Raw genomic sequence first — 14,561 nt, forward strand, 5'->3', positions numbered from 1 at the left:
AGCATGATGTTGTCAAAAAGAAGACAAAAGGTCATCGACTATAAATGGAAAACATATAATTGATGAAAGTTTATTTTTATTATACAAAAGTTTTATTTTACATCCAATTAATTTAAAAATTGGAAATTACTTAATATTACATTTTCAAATTAATTCCTAAGAAAAATGAAAAAGGTTCTAAAGGATTAAAAATACGTTTTAAACTTTGCTTCCATCAAACAAATTTATTTAATTAATACACGAAATAATTGTTCATTTTCATCTCACTTATCTTTTATATAAAATTTATCATTAAAAATAAATCAATATTAAAGCTTTTGTCTAAATAATATTCATTTTTTGGAAAATCTACAAAGAAGATGTAATTATAAATAGTTATAGGTTATAAATAAAATTTCTCTTTTTATATTTCATATCATAGTAACAAGTCTTATTATCATACAGATTCTCAAAGAGAAAAGTTTGTTATTATGAAAATATTCTTGCATCAAAACATCAATTTATAATTTCCATCTCCACGCTTTGCCATCCAAATACTAATAATACCTTAATTGCAACGGAAATATTTGCTCGATTTGGAAAGCAATAAGTTTTCCAGTGGCTGGGCGAGGCGAGACCCATTTTTCCTCGATGCAAACGAGCGCCAAAAGGTTATTGAAACGCTTATTCATTCGACGGCAAATTGCTGCAGTTTTTCCTTCCACTTTTTTCCATTCATTTTCATTCTCCCCAAAGCAAATATCCACCACCCATCATAATTAAATCCGTCCAATTCATTTCCTCCCGTTTGAGGGCAAAAAAAATATGTATTAATCGTCCGATTTCGTTGCGTAACGTTCGCAAGTGCCGGCGTCTTCACTACTTAATGCATATGCAACGATTCCATCCGCTGTCTACGATGGAGGAGGAATGAATTCAGTTCCAACTTTATGGTTTCATTAGATATATAAAATACCTCGTTACGTCCTTGGTATTTAAATAAACTTAGAAAGAAGTGGCTTCATTAAGGAATTTTTCATTCGCAGAAAAATAGAGGTGATAAATTCAAACGAGATCATTTACATAAAGTTGAACAGATTCAACAGGGGATCAAAATTAACTATTTTATTTTGTTAAATAAAAAAATTACCACAAGATATTTTACTTGAAATTGAATAGATTCAATTATTTAATGTTATTAATTATAAAAACTACCAATCTTGACTTATCCTTATTAAATTAAGCTCAATGACTAAGAATTTCCAATCAAAACTCAATAAACTTTAAATTTAAATCGAAATATAGTGTTTATCAAATTGGAATTATCTAATTTATAATCTTTACTTTTCGTTATTAAAAAATACCATCATAAACATTTCTAATAAAATAAACTACAACAATGTTTAGTTTGAAATATTAGTACTAAATTAAAGTCAGCCATAAAGAATTATATCAATCCAAGCTTAATCTTAAATTAAAGTATAGATCAAGAAATTGCATTGAAATAATACTTGTAATTTATCAAAACCTTGAAAAACCATATATAAATGCCATGTAAAAGTTCACAACCAACAAGATAAATAAGTAATGTATAAAGTTATGTTCAAACATATTTAGATTTACAAAAAAAACTTATAGTAAATCTTATTATAAATGTGAAATCTCATTAACGAGTTTCTTTCGTGTACGAACGAAGTAACGCACTGAAAGTCGATATAATTCGTTATTTATGTTATTGGAAAGAAGTAATTAACTGCATAATACATTATTCTACAGGTGCATTAGTACAAATTGATACATTTTTTTGTTTGTTAGTAGCCGAATGGCTATCAAGGAAGGAACACTTACGTTCTTAATGTATGGCATTCATGGAAAAAGCACATTAAAAATCACCTTTGACCTTCCCTTGCCCCCCACAGCTAATGCATTACAACATAAATGGAGAATTCCTCGATTCGAAACGAAGATAATTATTTAAAAAAATAGTAACAATAGCGCAATTGATTAAATCTTGGATTAATGCCCTTTTTTTAAATTCATGCATGAAATGTAACTAAAGTTTCTAATTAAATACAGTAGTATTAGGTTCTGATCCGCTCCAATCAATTGGGATTAGTTAATTAACTGAGGAGCTTCGAAAGACTTGCGTTTGAGAGGATAAAAATAACACGGATAATTAACGATTTGAGTCTCTTCAAAATACTTTCATTTCAAGTGCACTTCCTTAATTCAAGTGTTTAGTTTCATTTACTTAATCTTGTAACTGATTTACAGACTTCAGAAATCATACTTTTATTACTAAGATTTTCAGTTTAGTTAGTAACGCTTTGTTATTAGAACATAGTTAAAAAAAATGTTTTCTTTGAATTTCTTTTAGAACACACTAAAATTTCATTTAAAAAAATGTGTGGTACTTTTTGATAAAATCAGGCAATTTTCAGCTTAAATCGTATAATAAACGATTTATAGTGATTTAGATCACAAAACAGATCAATAACCTATACAAACGTCACAAGTATTACTTGAATGTAGGTTTGTGCTCACTTGGTGTTTCTAATTGGAATCAACAAGTATTTATAAAAAGACGTGCAACATATCGCACGACTTTTTATAATTTAAATAATGACATAAATGTGCCGGTTCTTATAAAGCGTTAATTGTATAACGTTATATAATGAAGCGTTAATATTGTATAACATATTCAATACGGATTTCGAAATGATTTTAAAAAAAGTGTAACTTACAATAACTCATACTAAAAAAAATATAGTCGATATATGCACTTCCATCAAAATGAATAGCTTTTATTTGTTTTTTTTTTCTATTATCTTACTATACAAAGCACTAAATCTAATAAAACTCCTAGAATGAATAATTACATACTGAGTATAAATGTTATAGCTTAAAAAAACTATACTCTTGAGTTCATTGTTAAATAATGAAATATTGTTAATCCACAATTAATTAATGAAAATTCATGTAAAAATATTAATTATCTTTCTATTTTTACTAATTTTTATAGTTTCTTACATATATGTTAATTTGAATATTGTAATTTCTAATAAGTAAAAAAATAAATTAGTTGTAAAAACTTGTGTAAATTACTAACAATATTTTACGATTTTCATTACTTAGCCTAGCATTTCATTATATAACAAGATAAATTACAAATTCTCCTTTACTTATGTGTATATTATTTATTACCCCCCCAGACACACTATAAAGCAAACGAATTATGCTAAATTACATCATTAGTCAGTCTGCTTACATAAGCCTAATGTTAACTTATTCGGAGTAATAAAAATAACAGACTCATTACACCCCTACGACGGATTACTCTAATTGTCGCTAACGAAGTTCTACATTTTGAACAAACAGTCTAAAATCAAGCATTTATTCTTCTTTATTTTTTGTCTGCGAAACGTAATCACCGATGCGTGGGTATATAATGTTTTTGTTTTTTTCTTCGTTTTTCAGAGTGAAAATTTTTGTGTTATCATTAAACATTTTATATAATTAATGAACACGTTATGGCCGAGCGTGTAAGTTCATTTGGGTTAATGGCCAGGCACATTACATATTTCAATTGGATTAAATTTCGCTCCGCTCTTAAATCTTCCGCGGTATTATTACAATTACAATGCGGAACGGCGCATTGCGTAACGTTATCTGTTATGTTTTGATGTGACATTAATATTTTACTGTAACATTATGATTATGCTCTTTTTATAGGCGAGATCTGAAGATCACATCTCAATTTGTTTCATTGCTATAAGTTTTCTAAATGATATTAACATTTTGTTTAAAACTTTTTTAAATATTACTACATAATACTACATAATAATGGATACCGCCAATAACTCGGACTGTATGAAACCGGACTAATTGAGAAACTAAATAAAATAGAAATAAACCGCATAAAAGTAGATCATTTATATATACAAAAAAACAAACTTAAGTGAAACCGGACTAATCATAGCCGCACTTTGCGAGGTTTTGCTGCATATGTATTATTACTATTTTTAGCTATAAACATAAACGTTTATAAAGTGACTTATGTTAAATATATTGATGATGTTGATAATATTTACTTAAATGTAATTAAATACAAATAATTACGTACAAAATTGCTGAATTTACTTGATAAATTATGTGAAATCAATAACCATTATTTATTTATTTTATATAATATTCATACACAATTATATGTGTCAACTCACACATTTTCATGCTATATTACATAATATAACATAAATAAAATATTGTTACATTTATAACAATTTCATCGAATTTGATTATGATTTGTTATTTATAAAAATTTTAATTGGTGTTTAATGTTTAGTAGATTTTATATTTACGATTCTAACAAATAATACCTAGAATAGCTTCGATTAGTCCGGATTCACTATAGTCGGAATGAAAAATTTCAAAACAAATTTATTCTAGAAAATAAAAATAAATTCTAAAAAAATTAGTATACAAAAAATATACGAGGTATACATAAATAATGATTGTTGTCAAGTCTCTTTTTGTGTAGTTTAATTTATATATGTTTTTAATTCCTCGAAATATTATTTAATAAAATTCAATATTTCATATTAAAATATTTTGTCCAAAACTTATTAAACAAAATTTAATCCATTATTTCATGAACAAATGTTGTTAATATAGAAAAACTTTAAATTTATTTGATTAATTTTTGTTTTCTATTATATTAGTTACTTACACTATATTCAAATTTGAAAATTACATCAAATAAATCATTCACGTTAATTTTTTTATCATTTTGTTATATAAGCAAAAATTAAATTTGTTCATCAAAAAGAGACCGAAATTGCACACAAAAAATAATTAAAAAATATTGAGGAGAAACAAAATGGAAATACAATAATAAATAATGCTCAAACTGAAAGTTACACAAAAAAATGGAATTGTACGCATTTAGAACCCAATTTTTTAATTTTTCAGATTTGTCTTCTAAAATACTCTTGTACTTCATAATATTATCAACAAGACTATTAAATTTCTTAAAAAGAGAACTAAACCTCGCAAACTATATAAAACTAAATAACTTCAAAAATAAAAAATAAATGAACAAATCTTCAACTAGAAAATTATAGACTCATGGCACTTTTGTAAGAATTTAGAACCTAATTTTTGAATTTTTCTGTTTTGTCTTCTGAAATACTCTTGTATTTCATAATATTATCAACAAGACCATTAAATTTCTTAAAAAGAGTACTAAAACTTGAAACTAAATAAAACTAAGAAACTTCAACATTGTAAACAAAACTGAACAAATCTTCGACTAGAAAATTATAGACTCATAGCACTTTGCAGGATTTAGAACCTATTTTTGCAGTTTTGTCTCCTGAAATTCTTTTGTATTTCATAATATTATCAACATGACTATTAGATATTTTAAAAAGAGAACTAGAAAATTATAGACTTACTTTTGTAAGGATTTAGTACCTAATTTTTGAATTTTTCTGTTTTGTCTTCGGAAATGCTCTTGTATTTTATAATATTACCAACAAGACCATTAAATTTCTTAAAAAAAAACTAAAACTCAATACTAAATAAACTAAATAACTTCAACAATGACTAAAAAACTGATCAAAACTTAAACTAGAAAATTATTGTCTAATTATGCTTTTGTAAGGATTTAGAACCCAGGATAGTTGAAAATAGTTAAAACATTTGACAAGACACTTAATTTAATTAATACTCTGTACTAGAAAGATTTAGTAGCATGTGATGAAACATATGTAATGGCTATTCCATTTGGTTTCGAGTTTGGAGATTAGCTGAAATACACCATTAATCTTTCATATTAAAATGTCCGATCGGTTCGGCTCGGGAGATTATCGAATCAGAGCATGGAAAAGGGGATTGATTGGATTTGTGGCGGAAGCGCCGGGTTTCGCGTAAAGGAAAAAATCACACGCACAGCACCGCACAAGGGAAGTGAGATAGAAATGTGGAATCTGAATCTATTTTAGATGATGCACAGCTTGATAAATGTTCGATAGATTCGTGCTGCAAATCCGGGTTTAATCCGCATTGATCTGCAAATGCGCGGTCACGCGGTTTAACAATCACATTTACGCGAAATGCAAATCAATTTATTACGATCACAATAAGTCGTTGTCGGTGTCCGGTATTATGCAAATGCATCGATCCGCCATGCGCCGTGCACTTAATATGCCAGCAATATGTACACTAATACCGTGCAAGTATAAAATATAGCATGTGTCAGGTTGTAAGGCCCATGTGCAACCAGGATATACTTCATTTTGATCCCACTGTTTATGAACGCAGTCAGATATGCAGATGGTGCGGCGGTATATAGAAATATCAATATTTCTGCAGATATACACATCAGGAAATACAGATTACATGCATAATATATTGAGCTTATAAAATGAAAGAGTATTTTATGCTATTTCTTATTTTTATATAATGTATGAGTGAGATAAGTTAAACATAAAAAATATGCACAGTAGCTTAATTAAAAACTTATTTAAATCAAATATCTAATTTTTACGAATTATTTTAATTCAAAATTTCAGCGAATAAAGATTTAATCGAAAATTAACAATATATATTACATATTACTCAATTTCATTTAGTTTCAACAATATTCATAGAAAAACTAAGAAAGAATTAAAATATGTAATCTAATAAAAATATATAGAATACATTTATAAGCTTAACTCTTTCAAGGTTGGTAGTGCACGCATTGAATCATCTTTTTAAGAGTATCTTAATTTTCTAGAAAATGTCCAGAAAAGAGAAATTAACACCTTCTAATCAGTAAATTCATTAAAACTATACAAAGACTGATTTTCTTTATGTATATCAATTTTTATTGTTATAAATAAATTTTTTTGTCTGGCCCCAGTTGGGTCTAAAAATTTAGAAATTTCTGGCCTTTCAAAGACTTAAATAATATTAAGAAACTTTAGTACAAATATTTCTAAACATATTTATTTCTTTATGAGCTAATCAAAATTTTGTTATACGATAAATATCTTCTAAATACTCATTGTATACTCAAACAAAATAAACGTTTTTTTTTATAATTTTTGTTATAATTGTTCATTTCTATAAGATCAAAGACAAATTGAAGTTTAATACAAGAAAATTGTGGCATTGAAATAGAAGCAAAAGTGTACTGAATTGACTGTACTTCACAACATTAAAAAACAAATTAATAAATTTCATAACGTTATTTTTTAAAATATTATATAGTTAATTTATAAACTTAAATATAATCTTTTCTTTCTCATTCACAACTCAGTCTCATTCACGTAAGACAAAGAAAATAAAATAAAAACAGAAAAAATTAAATAAGATCGGAAACCTTCCAACAAATAAATATAAATTTAACTAAAAAAAATAATTCAATAACTTAAAAGATAATCATACAGCACAAGAAAACAAACTTTGATTTAGTTTCTAAAGGGGAGGTCTAGGGTGTTGTGTCTCTTTAGTCTGTGGGGGGTGTCACTATTGTCTAGCAGGGACCATATAAGAAATATATCCATCCATAAATTACTTTTTATCTTAACAATCTATTTGACCGTTTTCAAATTTTTGTAAAACTTTTACATATTTGTCTATTACTTATTACTAATTGAAATTATATAGAATTAAGTTTGAAACGATTTTTTATGTAAGTTGTTCATTTACTAATTCATTCAGTAACAAATTGACTATTATTTACGTTTAATTCTAAAAACAATTATTAAAGATCGGTCATTGTGACCGGACACGGTATACAAAAAAAAAGTCGGTAGCTTTAGTGTTAAAATGTCTATATGATGATATAATTTGCTAATGGACCCTAATTATCCAAATTATTAATGTTAAACCTTTCCTTTCGACGATTAAAACTGTTGGAAGCAACTAATGTGAATTGAAGATAGATGTATTTTTAACAGTAGGAAATGTTTTAATAATGAAATGAAATAAGGTAAAATGTTTCTTATGATTAAAGATTTGAATAAAACAAAACAAAAATTGAAAAAAAAATGGGCTGAAAAGGGTTAAAATGAATTAAATATGTCAATATCTAAACGTGTACATATATTTACTAATCCTTGATATAATAAAAATCAATATATTTCTTATTAACATTGATAACTGAACGCAAATACATGACAGTTTTTTTTTTAATTATGGTAGATTAAATTCAACGTGTGCATAAGGTAAGCAAACAGTGGGAAATGAAAAGGGAAGGAAACAAGAATAAAAAAAAAAGTGGAAGTAGCAGTAGGAGGAAACCGTAATTGGAAATGTATTGAATTTCGTGTACTTCATGACATTACAGATAGAACGACAAAATGAAGTGAACTTCAGAAATCCACGTTCAATTTACAGAAGTGGGTCACGGGTAAAACGATTTATGGATGCGATCCGTTTATATATATATATACATTTTTTTTTCTGCACATCTCCTCATCTTCATCCTTTCCGCTGCATATCGTGTACAGGCAGCAGCATCTTTCACCTTCAACCATGTTTCATTGCCTCGAGTTATTCGCGAAAAATAGATTTTAATTAAATTCATCAGGAGCGAGGAGGAAAATAAAAATAAACAAGAATTATAATCAGGGAGAAAGGCGACTCTCTTTTGGGAAGTATTAAATTTCTAATTTTCTCATAAAGCCCACCGTCGATGAGGATGAGAACAAAAAGAGAAGTAAACAGAGAAAAAAAATCTCTTCGGTCGGGATTGTTTAATTTTCATTCAAAGCCTATTGAAATAAACAATACAAGACTAAATTCAAAATCTAAGAAAAAATCGAAATTTAACTACACAAGTAAATAGAAGATAATTAATAAAAATTAATCAACGGAAATAAAACAAGCAATTTAATATTGAAAAAACATTTGAAAATATGATATGAATTTCCAAAGCTGTAAATAAATGAATATGATAAGCTTTGCAAATTGGGTCATTGCTACACAAAAATATTCAATTGATTCGTATAAGCTTTATTAATTCGTTTTTAGTTGGTGAAAATGCATCAAACGACTCGGAACTAATCGTTATGACCTATTTACTCACCCATATTTTATATATAAAATAAATAGATTATGAATGACATTGATTATCTTTACTGTACATGAATTAGATAAATAAGATAATCAGGATAAATACGCATATTCACAAAGTCTAGTTTAGAAACTATATAAGAACGTAAAGGAAAGACTATAAAATTAGTTATTTCGAATAGCAACAAAGAAAAACTGTTTTGATTGAAGTATTGATTTATGAATTGTTATAGAAACCAACGGCATACTAAAACTCTTTGCGAGACGTAATCCTATAACGAAATAAACCTTTATTGATTACTTATTATGTAGTAAGTATGTATAACTTATTTATAAAACAAAACTTTTATTCCACAAATCACAACAAATCTACCATTATTTCACATATTTTTTTATTAAAATATTTTTTTTATATTAAAATATATATATATTATAATAAATATTTGCTATAGAATTTACTGGATGAAAGCTTCTTTTTTGTATTTGAAATGCTGACATTTTTCATGAAAGGATATAAAAGCCAGACGGAATTATCATTGGTAAAAATGAACTTTCAGCCACACTCGAATAACGAAAACTATTCATATATTAAACCTCTTCCACCACCACTGGAACATCAAATCCCGCAGCTACTTGAAAACGCTGACCCAGTTCGAACAGAATGAAAAATTGAACGAAATAGAATCGGCCATTCGTAAATTTATTGAGAGAAACGCTTCGACCGCATTGTAATATTTGATAATAACGTGAAATGAAATCCTTTCATATTCAATTTTAATGAACGTTGTTTCTAGCTATAAAAGAAGTTATTATATAAGATTTTTTCTTCAAATATTTTTTTTTTATGAAACCTTAATATAAAGATTAGATTATACATAAGAAAAACAGGTGTTTTGTAAATTAACAGAAAAAGTAAACTTGATTTTTTTTTGTAGTAAAAGGTATAAATTCAAAATTTTTATGACATTATATTAATTATGTTAATATATATACACATCATGTGTATTTTTACAGAAAATCAACATCTGTTTTCAAAATCTACTTATAAATTAATTAAAAGTTGGAAGAGATGTACGGCAAAAAAATTAAACAATTAAAAAGTTTATGGAATTATTTTCAAATACATTTATTTAGATCAAAAATTTGAATTCATTAGAAATTATATTAATTTAGATGTAGAAAAATATTCAAATTATAATGTTTATATACATATTTAGTAATTTTTAGATCAAACTAAAAATATATTTTAATGTAAAATACTGTAAAATAAATGAATAGATTGAAAAAATAATACTGTTAATAATTCCCTCCGTTTTTTTGTATTATTTAGAAATACGTGAAAAACAATATTTTTATTAGAGATTAATATTAAATCGTAATAAAGTTAAAATTTCAAAATTTTTGTATATTTATAAATATTTTTTGTTAAAAATCTCACGATTTAAATATATGAAAACTCAATGAAAGAGACAAAAATTAAATTAATATTTAATTCAAAATTGAATTTCATAATCCAGCCCAAATTTTGTAAAGAGAAACGAATAATTCGAAATTTATATTGAAAACACATGATTCCAATGTTAATATGTGATTTTAAAATTCTTGTAATTTTGTTTGAATTTTAAAAAATAATAAATAACAATCTTGTAAATTTAATTGAAAAATGAGATTTGCAATGAAAATATTTGTTTTAATGTAAATTATAGCAAATTTTGATTATCGTATATCAAAAAAAATAATTATTCTTTAAATATTATAATCAAAAGCAAGTGTAAATTGCATTAAAAATAACTTAACCAAGTAAATTTTTAGAGAGAAACATTTCAATATATCAAAATTTGTAAAATATTATAATATTTTCATAGCAATTTATGTAAAAAAAATATTTTGTAATAAAAAAAAATGAATCTAGTAAATATATTGTAGAAATATATTTGATATTTAAGGATTATGAGAAAATCATTAATATTTGATAAATTATAAATAAATAGGACACTTTTATATATTACAGATTTAAAAATTTGTGAAAAATTCATATTGAATTGATAAAAAATTTAAATAAATTCTGTACTTTAAAGAATATAGTTTCTTCTCAATATATAATTCCGCTAATAATGGTTGTACTTTAAATTAAAAAAAAACTAAATGCGCATTTATTGAGGGAAAACTTAAAAAAAATTCAGTAAAAGATAAATTAAATGGAGTATACTTTAAATGTAAATGGTTGCAATATGAAGAATATTTTATATTTACACTTGGTTGAAGCAAAGTATATTTTTATTCCAAGAATTATTAAGTTTAATTGTTGGTAAATTTTAATTTATTGTTATTGTTGAGATTGTTCATGGGTTTTGGTTAAGCAATTGTTAGGTGTAAGTTGTTTTGCAATGTGGTAAAACGAGTAGAAAAGAAAGAGTACGTTACCTGGATTGTCCTGGATTGAGTAGAGACGGAATCGTCCTTTATAATCAACTGGTGGCAGTCACTACACGCACATCTCACCACCCGGAGCGAGACCCGGCCCGGACCAGGGGAAACTCCGGTGTAACAAGTAGGTACGGAGGTCCGGGCGACTGCGTGCGCACCATCATCGAACTGTTCCTCTTTCTCTCTACAACAGAGAGTCTGGATATATACTACGTACACTTGTTGTACACACCAATACCAATATACCGCCGATGCCATCCCTCATATAAAATGCATTGATTCCCGTGACGCGTTTCGCCTTCCCAATATCATCTCCTCACCTCCTCGATCCTCCTAATCATTACCATCATCATCATCATCATGATCTTCATCATCCTCCTTTCTCATTCACCACCGCCTACTACTTCTCCCACCTCCATCCAGACCCTCCATCACCATCCACCAACATGTTACATAAACGATCCTTCCGAGGAGTCCAGACACATCCATACATACATACGTAACGCACACTACATAGTTATACGTTTCTATTCGAGCGTCCCTCGGTCAGCTCCTTGCTTGTTGCTGCATAATTCATCCAATTCCGATACAAACTGGATATCCTCCATCTCTCTTCTGTATATACATATACACACGTTGCACTCACGCCCACGCTCTGCGTGACGGATTAGACAACAACCCCAATTGCCATTTTCAAATATTACTTCGAGCCGTGTACGTTTTATTGGTTCGTGTCCGCACGCCTGGACGTCTTCCTGGCAGATCGATTCCGAGCCGTCAACCTGTTTTTGTTTACGTGCAGAATAATCGTCGTCGCGTAATCCGAAATACAACGCAACCACGGAATGTGCCATTGCTTGCTTATGTCACTTTGACAGAACTTCTACTAATCCAAGCATGCTTATTTACATTGTCCTTCGTCAACCTGTTATTGTTTACGTGCAGAATAATCGCTGTGACGTAATCCAAAATATGTGCAACTTCAGAATGTGCCACTGCTTATGTCACTTTGATACAACTCCAATCGCTTTTTATTTTATTTCAATAACATCTGTAATGTCACTAGATTTTACGTGATTTCATATTAACAATCATAATTACCGTCAATTCTACTATTCCAAGCAATGCTTACTTACATTGTCCTTCGTCAATCTGTTATAGTTTACTTGCAAAATAATCATCGTCGCGTAATTCGAAATATAGCGCAGTCACGGAATGTACCACTGCTTATGTCACTTTGACACAACTCCAATCTCTTTTAATTTTGTTTCGATAACATCTGTAATGTCACTAGATTTTACGTGATTTCATATTGACAATTATAATTACCGTCAATTGTACTAATCCAAGCAATGCTTACTTACATTGTCCTTCGTTAACCTCTTTTATTGTTTACGTGCAGAATAATCGTCGTTGCGTAATCCAAAATACAGCGCAATCACAGAATATACCACTGCTTATGTCACTTTGACACAACTCCAATCTCTTTTAATTTTGTTTCAATAACATCTGTTATGTCACTAGATTTTACGTGATTTCACCGTCAATTCTATTAATCCAAGCCTACTTATTTACATTGTTTTTTCACTAAATTCCAAGCCTATTTATTTACATTGTTTTTTCACTAAATTCAGATACAACCAATTCACAAAAATTATATAATCAATACATATATTATGTAATTAACTAATTAACTAAATATAAAAAAAAAAATAAGTTTATAAAACAATTTTTCTCCTTCTTGTGTCACTTTGACATTGTCTTAATCGTTTTTTTTATAACGAGATTTCGTATATTTTGCTATGAATATATAACGTTTTAAACTAAGATTTTCGTAAAATTGCTTAAATAACAAAAGCAAGAAAGTATTAGATTTTTTCTGATTATTATAAATAATTTACAATACCTATAGTAACAATATGTTACCAAGAATAATATGAATTTTTATATAATTGATAATATAATTGATAAATTTGTAATAAAACAATTAAAACAAAATTGAATGATCAGTTTACATTTTTTAGTAATAGCTTCCAAAAATTAATATACTAATATATTCATTGCAAAAATACTATGTTTTTTACATATTGAAATATCAATAGCAATTCACTTTTCATTTAAAATCATAATCAATAGGCAATATTTTCTATACATATTTGATCTATAGAAAGTTCAATCTGTGAATAACTTTAGTTAGCAATTCGTTTCTAAATAATGTGTTTACAATACAAAGGAGATCATTATTTTGCATATAGATGCAGCCGACATCCACGAGTTTATAATAATTACTATTGTTTCTAGTTAACTAAATATTATTGTTAATTATATTGTTAATAATATAATATAATAGTAGAAGTACGTACAGAAAACAATTATTTTTATGCTTAACAAAATATGGAATTATGTAATCATTTAGAATAATATTTTGAGAAAACAATTGTTGCACTGTATTCACTTGCTAGTATTGTATTCATTATAGTTAATTAGTGTAATTTTCAAAGTACTGATGTATTGCCAAGAAATGTATCTTTTTATAATTAAAAAATGAAATAATTGTATTTTACTCTTTACTATTAAGTTAATATTAAATACGTGGATAATCATAACTTTACTGTTATTTCTTGTGTACAAACTAATTTCTTTATTTTTTTTTTCATTGAGAGGTATTTCCTTTTTTGGTTGGAATATTCTAACAGTAGATTCTTACCTCTAACGGTCCCTGTTGGTCCGCGGTAGTATTGATTAAGTATTTAGTGTGACAGATGGATAGGTATCATTCTTTATTGAGAACGCAACGTTACTACTTACTTATTGCCTCGTTTATCTCAGTTTGCCATTTCTCGAAGTAAACATGTTAAAATTAGTATTTATTTAACAAAAATGTAATAAACATTATATTATAAAACTCGCTGTTAAAAATAATTGTAAGTCTATTGAAAAGTATAAATATTTACATAAACATTAAATATTTGTAATACAATTTCTATTAATTAAAATAAATCAGATTTCTCGAAGTTATTTAATTCCAAAGAAACATATTTTTGCAATCTTTATAGGAAAAGTATGAAATATAGTAAATAAAAGTGTTTGTA

The 14,561-nt window shown here is 27.1% G+C and overlaps 1 protein-coding gene across 2 annotated transcripts in view; it reads right to left on the bottom strand.

The window, feature by feature from the left end:
* LOC108562193 overlaps nucleotides 1–11,572 on the bottom strand; it is a gene marked incomplete at its 3' end in the record, with an annotated part of 127,462 nt that extends 115,890 nt beyond the window's left edge. For both annotated transcript variants that reach the window (XM_017920450.1, XM_017920448.1), the window contains 1 exon segment: nucleotides 11,467–11,572.
* Between the last annotated feature and the right edge of the window lie 2,989 nt (nucleotides 11,573–14,561).

The sequence above is a fragment of the Nicrophorus vespilloides genome, unplaced genomic scaffold, assembly GCF_001412225.1.
Source record: "Nicrophorus vespilloides isolate i.1.1-1 unplaced genomic scaffold, Nicve_v1.0, whole genome shotgun sequence".
In the NCBI taxonomy this organism is placed as follows: domain Eukaryota; kingdom Metazoa; phylum Arthropoda; class Insecta; order Coleoptera; family Silphidae; genus Nicrophorus; species Nicrophorus vespilloides.